Source organism: Eublepharis macularius, chromosome 6 (genome assembly GCF_028583425.1).
Source record: "Eublepharis macularius isolate TG4126 chromosome 6, MPM_Emac_v1.0, whole genome shotgun sequence".
Classification (NCBI taxonomy): Eukaryota; Metazoa; Chordata; class Lepidosauria; order Squamata; family Eublepharidae; genus Eublepharis; species Eublepharis macularius.
In genome coordinates, this window is record NC_072795.1 from 48,208,157 (window position 1) to 48,218,538 (window position 10,382).

At 44.1% G+C, this 10,382-nt stretch overlaps 1 pseudogene; it reads left to right on the plus strand.

Moving 5' to 3' along the window:
* The first annotated feature begins 1,057 nt into the window (after window positions 1–1,057).
* Window positions 1,058–4,818, plus strand: LOC129332662 (hairy and enhancer of split-related protein HELT-like; annotated as a pseudogene).
* Window positions 4,819–10,382: the final 5,564 nt, after the last annotated feature.

Consider the following 10,382-nt stretch of genomic DNA (forward strand, 5'->3'; position numbering starts at 1 on the left):
TTCCCAACAAGCATCACTTCAGTCTTGTCTGGGTCCAATTTTAATTTGTTATTTTTCAGCCAATTCACTACGGCTGTCAGGCAGCAATATAAGATTTCTACTGCATCTTATGGGGACCTGGACTGCAAAATATAGAGTTGCGTATCATCTGCATATTGGTGACATGATCCAACTCCATAGCTGTGAATGAGTTCTCCGAAAGGTTTTACATAGAGGTTGAATAACATGGGGGATAAGATTGCGCCCTGCAGAACCCCACACGATAGTTCCCATTCTGGAGATAGCTGATCTCCGACGGCAACCCTTTGAGTCCATTCCATGAGAAATGATTTAAACCAGTCCAAGGCACATCCTTTGATGCCCACTTCTGTTTCTAAACACCTCAACAGAATGACATGGTCTACTCTGTCAAAGGCTGCAGACAGATCCAGGAGGAGCAATAAGGAACCATGGCCTTTGTCTATATTCAGACGGAGATTATCCACTAATGCTACTAGTGCTGTCTCTGTCCCATGCCCTGGTCTGAATCCAGACTGGAAAGGGTCTAGAGGACTAGAGTTTTCCAAGAAGATCTGGAGTTGGTCAGCTACTGCTCTCTCAATCACTTTGTCCAGAAAGGGAAGATTAGAGACAGGATGATAATTGGCCACATCAGTTTTGCCTAGAGATGGTTTAGCAGACGGATATCTGCCTGTTTGAGTGGTGGGGGGAAGGTGCCCTGAGTTAGTGATTGATTTACAATAGATCTCAGTGGTTCACTTATGTGATAGGCAAGGATCAACTGCACAAGTAGTGGGTTTCATAGATGCCAGGATCCTCTTAAGGTCCGTCATTGTAATTGGTTCAAAGCAGTCCAAATATAGGCCAGATGGTGTATTAAGCATTTCTTCTATTTCATTTGCATTGCAGCTGGCATCTAGATCAGAGCATATTCATGCTATTTTATCAATGAAAAACTTAACAAAGGCCTTGCAGCTAATGTAAAGGTTCAGATGTAGGGGTCAGAAGGTGTCTGGATATCCTGAACAATTGAGATGGTTATGAACTAGCTGACGCAATGGTTGCTGAGAAGTAACTTTTCTTTGCCACTTTCATTTCTGCTTCATAGATCCTCCAGTGTGTTCTGTAGTAAGTCCTATCACTTTCTGTGCATGTTTTACGCCAGTGTCTTTCTAGACATCTGCCAGCCCTCTTCAGGTCAGCCAGCTCCGTGATAAACCATGGTGACAGCTTCTATCCTGAAGACCGGAGGAATCGACAAGGAGCAATAGTGTCAATAGCTTCAAGGAGCTTTGCATTCCACACTCCTACAGCAGCTTCTGTGGGGCAGGTGTCTGGAATTCTAAAATCCCCCGAGACATTTTGGAATCTGGAAGGGTCTATGAGCCTTTGTGGGCGAATCATTTTAACTGGACTCCCTATTTTGTGGGGTGTTGAGGCCATATTCACTTTTGTTTTCAGCAGAAGATTATCAGACCATGGTTCAGGCCGAGACTCTAATGTTAAAATAAGACTTTCCCTCAAAGGCTCAGTGCAAAATATGAAGTCTAGTGTGTGGCCTCTTTCATGTGTAGGGCCTGACACTATTTGAGAGAGGCCCAGGGTTGCCAGGGAAGCTATACATTCCTGAGCTGGGCCTGACTTTGAACACTCAGCATGGATGTTGAAGTCTCCCAGAACAATAGGGGTATCCAACACCATGTCTGCTAGCAGCTCTGCCAACTCAGAAAGGGTGCTTATGGAGGAGCTGGGTGGTCTGTAAACAAGTAGGATACCCAGTCTATTTTTAATTCCCAGAGACAGGAACATGCAGTCAATACCAGCTATAGCTTGTACTGGAGATCTATGGACGTTGAATGACTTGTGAAGAATAATAGCAACTCCTCCACCCTGGCTACCATGGCAAGGTTGATGTAGGACCGTATAGTCAGGAGGAGTTAGTTGGGAAAGATACACCTTGTCATTTTCCTGCAGCCAAGTCTCTGTTAGGCAAGCCACATCAATTTTCTCATCCTGCAACATCCAAGCAATGCATGCAACCTTGTTCCTAACAGGTCTGGTATTGGATTCTACTGAATTCCAGAATGATCTGGGGGATTTTAGAATTCCAAACACATGCTCTGTTGAGGCTGCAGTGAAAACTTGGAACATGAACCTCCTAGAATCTGTTGACAAAGTTGCCCCTCATCACCCTCTCCTATCCTTGAGATGGAACCCAGCCACATGGTTTACCTCAGTGCTGGGTGACCTAAAGAGGGCGGCGAGACAACTAGAACAACAGTGGTAGAAAGCTTGTACTGAATCTGAAGAGTATGTTATAGAGCTCAATGGAAGACCCATGAAGCTGCAGTGACAATGGCAAAGAAGTATTATCATTTCATAAGGCAGTTCATGGCCATCCCAAGATATCTCAGCATCTACTGTTTCCTAAATCTGAGTCTTTATTGTCTCAGGAACAGGAAATTAGTTGCCTTTGAAAAGTTTATCTCTTGACAGAATCTCTCAAATATGTTCTGACTTGGATGCAGTTGTAACATGGATCAGACAGAAAAAAATGTCTGTCACATTATCTGTTTTGTTTATAGATCATTTTGACCCTGTTACTATGATAGATGTTGACAGGATCCTGGGATCTGTGAAGGCTACCACTTGTGCTCTGGATCCTTGTCTATCCTGATTGCTGAAATTATGTAAGGACCACATTAATGAGCCCTTGATGTCTATTATAAAGCAGTCACTAATTCAGGAGCAGGACACCTTCTCTCAGCCAGTCAAAAAGGTGGTCATCCATCCGCTACTTTAAAAAACCATCGCTACAGATGATTATCATTGTATCTGTCATCTGGCTTTTCTGGCCAAGGTGAATGAGAAAGCAACTCCAAACCTCCTTGGTAAGCTCATGCACTCTAGACTAGAGATGGGCATGAACCGAAATATGAACCAAAATTAAGCACGAACCAAGCTGGTTCGTGGTTTGCGAACTGCAGTTCATCAGATCCCATTTCTGACGAACCACCATGAACTTTAGGCTGGTTCATTTGGTTCATTTTTTGGTTCATGACTGCAGACAGCCTGGTGCCAATCAATCAGTTTCCAAGGCAACAGGAGATGGACTTCCTGCAGACCTTCTGCTGACCCGGAAGTGACCTTCTGCTGACACGGAAGTGATATTTTCTGACCCAGATGTGATGTTTTCGCGAACCAAATGAACCGGTTCACGAACCGGGGGCAGGTTTGTGAAAGTTCGTGGTTTGTGGTTTGTGAAATTTGACGAACCACGAACCGCATGGTTCGGGTTTTTTCTGGTTCATGCCCATCTCTACTCTAGACCCTTTTTCAGTCTGGTTTCAGGCAGAGCTATGAGACAGAAATACCACTGGTGGCTTTACTTAATTATCTCTGTCTGAATATATTTAAAGGCCGTGCCACTTTGTTGCTTCCTTTAGATTCATCTGCTGCCTTTGATACAGTAGACAATGCTATCTTATTGAAATGTTTGGAGGCAAAAGTAGGTATCTGGGGATGTACTTTGCATTGTTTTAATGTTTTTCTTATGGACTGAACTCAAAGCTATAGAATCCTTGGTCCATATGGATTGCACTGGACTTGTTTTTTTATATGTCTACATTTTATTTTATTTATATATATTTAAATGTTGTTTTAATGTTTTAATGTCTGTTTTTTACTACCTTGGGGGCCCTGTTTGTATGGAAAGGCAGCATATGCATGTTTTAAACAAACAAAGGGCTGCCATTGAAGACCAGTTATCATAATTGTGGGATTTATCCTGTGAGGTTCCACAAGATATAGTCTTACCACCCATGCTATTCCATCTTTATGTAAAACCTTCAGGGAGAGAGGGAGAGAGAAAGAGAGCATTTTATGCCATTTTCCCACCCAAATATGGTTCAAAAGGCAGCGAATATCAAATATTAAAGCATTTTTACTTTAAGAATATTTAAAGGTGAGGGTGACAGGTGGATGGGTAGCTTCATATGGGAAAAGACAGTCCTTAAGATATGCTCACCCGAAGTTATTCAGGGCTTTAAAGAGAAATCCTCCTGGGTTCATTGAGGAGGGACGTTAAGTGACTTTTGCTAGCTTGCTACGACTGTCTGCCACATTGGCCTTGAAACTGAAGGAATGGAAAAGGATCCCAGCTTCCTGCAAAGTGATTAAAAAAAGAGGCAGGATCAGATTAATAGATGTCTTAATGAACTTGGGAAGAAAATGCCAGTGGCTTTGAATAAAGAGTTCCAACAAGTTAGAGAAAACAGAGGTCCTCAAGATACCCATCCAGTACCTGAAAGCCCTTTATTCTTCAGATTTCCATTATAGAAGAGAAAAGGAGCTGCTAGATGAATTTGCCGATTACTTTCACTATGGCTATCATGAGTGTATAAAGAATCTCATCCACTATCTGACCACAATCAAACGAATGGAGACCAAAGATACCAAGTATGCATGGATTCTGGCTTTCTTACAGTTCAAAACTTAGCTTGTAACTGAACACATATTTACCTCCCTTGGATCTCTCTCACAGCCAGACTTTTCTGACCTTTTTCTGCCAGCGCCAGACTGCTTGGATCACAACCCGGAGATTCAGTTTTCTAGCAGGGCTCTTGATATGGGTAATTCTCCTCACGCAGCTATGTTTAGAGTCCCCTTATTCCTTACATTTCCAATACTGCTATGCCCCTTGCTAGCCCTGGACAGCAACACAGCACTTTCCTGTCATCAGTACAAGGTTAGGATCGCCACTACCACAAACTGATTGGCCATTCTCATCCTAATGCATTCACGCTGCCTGTCAGTTAGCATCCATTTGTGCTATAGCTGGCATCTGGGATTGTTAACCAAAGAGGGTCCCTCTGCCTTTAACAACTGCACAGAGAAATATATGGCATTTCCCTTCCTAATGCTGCATTGACAAAATAATCTAATCTAGATGTTACTAGGAAGTGCATCACAATGGCACGATCTCCCCCCAACCCCCAGTAAGAGCTGCAGCTGGCTTACCAGCCAAAGCTGGTGAAAAGCACACACACACCGGTTGGATAATGCTGCCACCTACTTATCCAACAGAAGGCCCAATCCAAGAGTACTCCCAAGTTACAAATCTGCTCTTTTAAAGGGAGTGCAACCCCATCCAAAACAGGAAATAAGGAAACAGGAAACATACACACACCAGCAGCAGCATCTCCTTTTTATTGGGATTAAGTTTTAGTTTGATAGCCCTCATCCATTCAAAAACTGATTCTAGGCACATGTTTGCTGTATCTACAGCCTCCCTTGGTAGTGCAAGATGTTGATGGCAACTCAGCCCAAATCTCCAGATGACCTCTGCCAGTGAAAAGCATGGGGGACAAGATAGAACCTTGTGGAACACTGTAGGCCAGAGGCCAAGAGGCATAGCAGCAGCCTCCTCATGCCACACTCTGAAACCTACCCTCATGGTAGATCTAGAGCCACCACAGAACAGTGCCTCCCTGTCCCAACCCTGAAGGTTCAGAAGGATACCATGACTGATAGTATCAAAAGCTGCCAAGAGACCTAGGACAATTAACAGGGTCTCACTCCTCCATCGATCTCCTGGTGCCATTTCAGTCCCATAACCAGGCTTAAAACCAGACTGCAATGCATTCAAGCATTTTGTTTCATTCAGGAATCCCTAAATATGGTATATGTTTTGAGTCCCTCTCTGACAGGGCCACCTGGTTTCATGCTGTGGTAACAATGAGACTAAACTGCTATAGTATGCTCTACATGAGTTTCTCCTTGAAATCAACTCAGAAACTCCAGTTAGCACAGAATGCTGCACCTCAGTTATTACCAGGGACTAGGCACAGCATGCATATTACATCTATTTGTCAGTCACTCCATTAGTTGCCTAATTGTTACCTGGATCAGTTCAAAGATATTCACCATCACACATAAAGCTCTTCATGGCCTTGGATTCTCATATCCACAGGACTGCCTCTCTTTCTGGCTCTCTTTCTATGCCCACCACAACTTCACCAGGCCTTCCTTTACTGAAGCATCTTTATGAACCATTCTGTTATAATGCAGTTCTATTTCCTTTATAAAAATGCTCTCCAAAACAGTTCTGTTTACCATCGTTTGCAGAAAGTCAAAAGTGTGGGAGACTTCTTGACCTCCTCTGTCAGGCTATGTGGGAGCCACAATACAAATGGGCAGTTGTTGATCTTGCCCATTTGCAGAGTGATCCTGTTCACATGAGCTTCAGTGAGAAAGGTAGACTATACATACATGCATACAAACATAGTGCTTATTTTATATCTCATTTGTATCTTAGTGGCAGATTGTACTTGTAAACCACTTTGGGACACAATTGTGGTTGAAAAGTGGCATGTGAATATTAGAAAATAAAGAGCAATAGTAGTGATTTTAGTATTAATTATTGTGATTCAACTGTAGATCCTACCCTTCCTTCAAGAAGCTTCAGCAGCATATATGGGGTTGTCTCATATTTGAATCTCAAATCCTAACCTGTCCAGGAAATATGGTTGTTTCATTTTGTTTATTTATGTTACATTTATATTTGGTTGTTTTGAGCGACTTTGGGTCCTTTGCAGGGCTGGATTGATAGGGGGCAGGGGGGGGGTAGTTTGCCCCCGGCGCCGCCAAAGAGGGGGTGCTGAGTGCAGCTGCCAGCCACCGAGAGTGCACTGGAGCTGGTGGTGGCAGCGCAGGCTGCTGAACGGAGGGTTGGGAGGCCACCTTCACCATTTGCCTGCCCCGCCAATGGGGCAGCTGGCTTGCCACATGCGCAGGACAGGGAGCACATGGCAAGCCGGCTGCCCCATAAGTGGGGCAGGCGAATGGTGTGGGCAGCCTCCCAGCCCTCTGCTCAGCTGCTCGCACTGCTGCTGCCAGCTCCATGGCACACCCTGCGCCAGGGCGGCCAGCTTGCCGGGTAGACAGCACACCTCCAGGCCCTGCGTGATGGCATCACAGAAGTGACATCATCATGCAGTGCTGGGAGCACACGTGGACTGTGCGCATGCGGGGGGAGGAGGCTGGACTTGGGTTGCCCTGGGTGCCGGCAACTCTAGATCTGGCCCTGGTCTTTTGGGCTTAAAATTTTCATGTTTCTCAAGTCAGTGTTCATCATGTTAATTAGCAATGGGATTGGACTGGATCCAAAAGTGCTCTTCTGTCAGCATAAATGACACAAAGAGGAAACAGAAACTTCTGGGCCCCAACCAAAACTTACATTTAATCTGCCGGCATAAGGCACTTAAGCCAGTGGAACAGCACTTCCATTGGTGCAAGAACAGAAATTTTGGCCAGTTTCTTCTTCTGCTTCAAGCACCTATTATGCCCCCAAGCTGTCTGTGACAGTCCCCTGGTCCCATTACCAGAAGCCATGGTCAGCAACAGAAGGAAGGAGAAAGTATGAAAATCTCATTCCATGATCTACACTCCATGTGTGGAACTTGAATCCAACTTGTCGTGCAGACCCAGAGTAGCACAAGAAGGAGCTCTCTAGAAAGGAGGGGGGTGTTAATTTACTTTTGCCAAGTACTGAACTCTGCATGACACCTCAACCTTCTTTGTTGTTTCCATAACCAATGGAGATGTTAGAGACTTTTTTAAAAACCACCCCATTGATCATCTCTTCTGGGCATCTGTTCAACTCACCCTTATGAGAAATATGGTAGGAACCAGTGGAATGTGGAAGTGTACATATCTTAGATGGAAGCCTGGCAGTGAATCAGAAATCTACATATTTGTAAATCCCAGGTTTAAAATTCAGTAAGATTTTACTAGTCACATTTAATTTAAAATGGAATTCCCTTAATTATGGTGGAGCATTTCCTCAAGAACCCACAGGCCTATTTATAGAATTAGCCAAGGCTGTCTTGGCAAAAGCATTTTTTATTCTTCAAGAGCTCTTTTGCACACCTAGGCCTGAGCGACTTATGAGTTAGAATCCAGATGGCAGCTTTGGGAATCCAGCTGTTCTTGCTCAAGAGCCACAATCACTCTACAGCCCCCCCATTGTGTTCAACTACCATCTCCGCTCTGTTCACCTATTCTCAAGTCGAAGAGCTCCTAATCAAGCGCAGAGAAACGAGGATCATTTCCTTTTGTTCTTCTGTTTAATTAAATTTATTCCACCTCGGTTCCAGTGCTCATCCTGATTCTTTTGCTATGCAAATTACTAAGTTAACTTTTATTAGGAGAACAAGGAGTGTACACTTGAGAGTAAACTGGCATCTTTTCAGTGCTACTTGGGCTTAAGTGCAATCTCAGGTGCTTACGTTCCCCTACACAACAGTGTCTTCCTTTTCCAATTAGAATAATTAGAGGGTTGTCTGGGAATGTCTTGCTTTGTTTCCTTTCATTCACAAAGAAGCACAAAAGCAGGCATTTTGTTCTGACATTAAAACCCCGACTTCCTACAGCAGGCAGCTTCTAGGTACCGTTAATGTTTGCCAGTTCTCTTTAGTGTTTTGTTTCTAATACATGTTTATGTATCAGTCCATGAAATGGGATTTTAGTCTCACTTTAGTCTCATGGGGATTTTAGTCTCCCCATGATTTAAAAAGTAGGGCCAAACTACACAAGACCCTGGCAGATCTGTGAAGGGAGTTTCTAGGCATTTTTAAATGCAGCTGCAAGGGAGCAGAAAGAAGAATGGGATGAAACCTTTGTATTGATTGGTTTTACTGATCAATACCAACCCTTCTCCAGCTGTTTTTTAATTCATTGTTTGTTTGTTTTTTATTAACCCTGGAAGGCGGAACCAGCCAAAGAGAGAGTGGCTGTCTTTTTTCCTCTTTCCAGGGCAAACAGCTGGAGAGCAAGACAGTTTCAATCAACACATCTAAAAAGTAAGACTAAATGCATTATCTGACCATCATGAGCCATGCTCTGATTACATCCAAAGATTATCACAGTGTGCTTTATCTGAGGCTAGGGTTGTCAAGCCACAGCCAGCAACCCCTGGGAGCAACTGGGAGTCCTGGTTCCAGCATTGTGCAAGTGTGCTGAGCCTTTATATGCTCTAACAAAAAATCTGTGATTTTACCATATGTAAAATGCGAGAGCATCCACTCTGAGCCAAGCCACAAGTGACTTTTTTCATGTGGAGAACACTTGATTGTTTTCACAAGTTTTCCTGGGAACTGAAGTCCGACTGTCCTTCCCCTCTCTGTTAGAATCGTTGTCTGAAGAGCCAGAGAAAGCCGGCAGCAGCAGCAGCTTTTGCAAATCATTCCTTGAGTCGCGAGCCTGCTGGACAAGAGGGCTCTCAACGATTGTTTGGGGGTGGGCAGCTGCTACTTTCTCCCTGGGCATCCTGCTCCCGAGGAGCTGGTCTGGAGAAAGCAGCCATGTTGGTGAAGCTCCAGCCAAGGGAGAAAGTAGCAGCTGCCCACCCCCAAACAATCGTTGAGAGCCCTCTTGTCCAGCAGGCTTGCGACTCAAGGAACGATTTGCAAAAGCTGCTGCTGCTGCCGGCTTTCTCTGGCTCTTCAGACAACGATTCTAACAGAGAGGGGAAGGACACTCGGACTTCAGTTCCCAGGAAAACTTGCAAAAACAATCAAGTGTTCTCCACGTGAAAAAAGTCACTTGTAGCTTGGCTCTATGTCACTTCTGGTTTTTACTGGAAGTGATATAAGCATGCTGACATGACAGTGGTGAGTGCTCCTTTCCCCCATTTCCTCAACAAACTTGGAGGTCGGGAGACCTCCTCCTGCCTCCTGGCATCCCTATGTAGGGCTTCCTTCAAAATCTTCTGGGAAATGTCATTTGACCCTAAATGTGACAGCTTGGTTATTGTCACGGGCTGGAAATATCACTCTTGCATTGAAAGATCTGCACCCTCTGCCCATATATTTCTAGACACAATCCAAAGTGCTGGTTCTTACCTTTAAAGCTCTAAATCTTTTAGACCTGGGTAACTTGAAGGACCATCTCCTTCCGTATTCCTTGGACCATCAGTTAAGTTCCCAAGCCCTGCTCTATATGGCTGTGCCTGCAGAGATGAGGTGGTGACCAGTGGTGGTACCTTATCTTCAGAATGTCCTCCCTTTTATTCTCATCTGCTGCCTATGGTACTGCCCTTTAGGTATCAGTCCAAAACATTTATTAATAGCCTTTTCACTAATGATTTCCAACTATTATCTCCATTTTATGGCCTGTCTCTAGCCTGAGGAGTGTTTTATGAATATCATTTTAGGCTACTAAATCTCCAGTTTTTAATGGCTTGTATTAATATTGATACTTCTTATGCTGCTGTTGTTTTTAGATTACTTTATTGTGTTGTTTTTACTTTGTGAACTGCCTCAAGCAGGGTCTCTGGAGAGGCACAGATGCATTATTTTGCAGCCCTTCTCTCCCCTCATCAT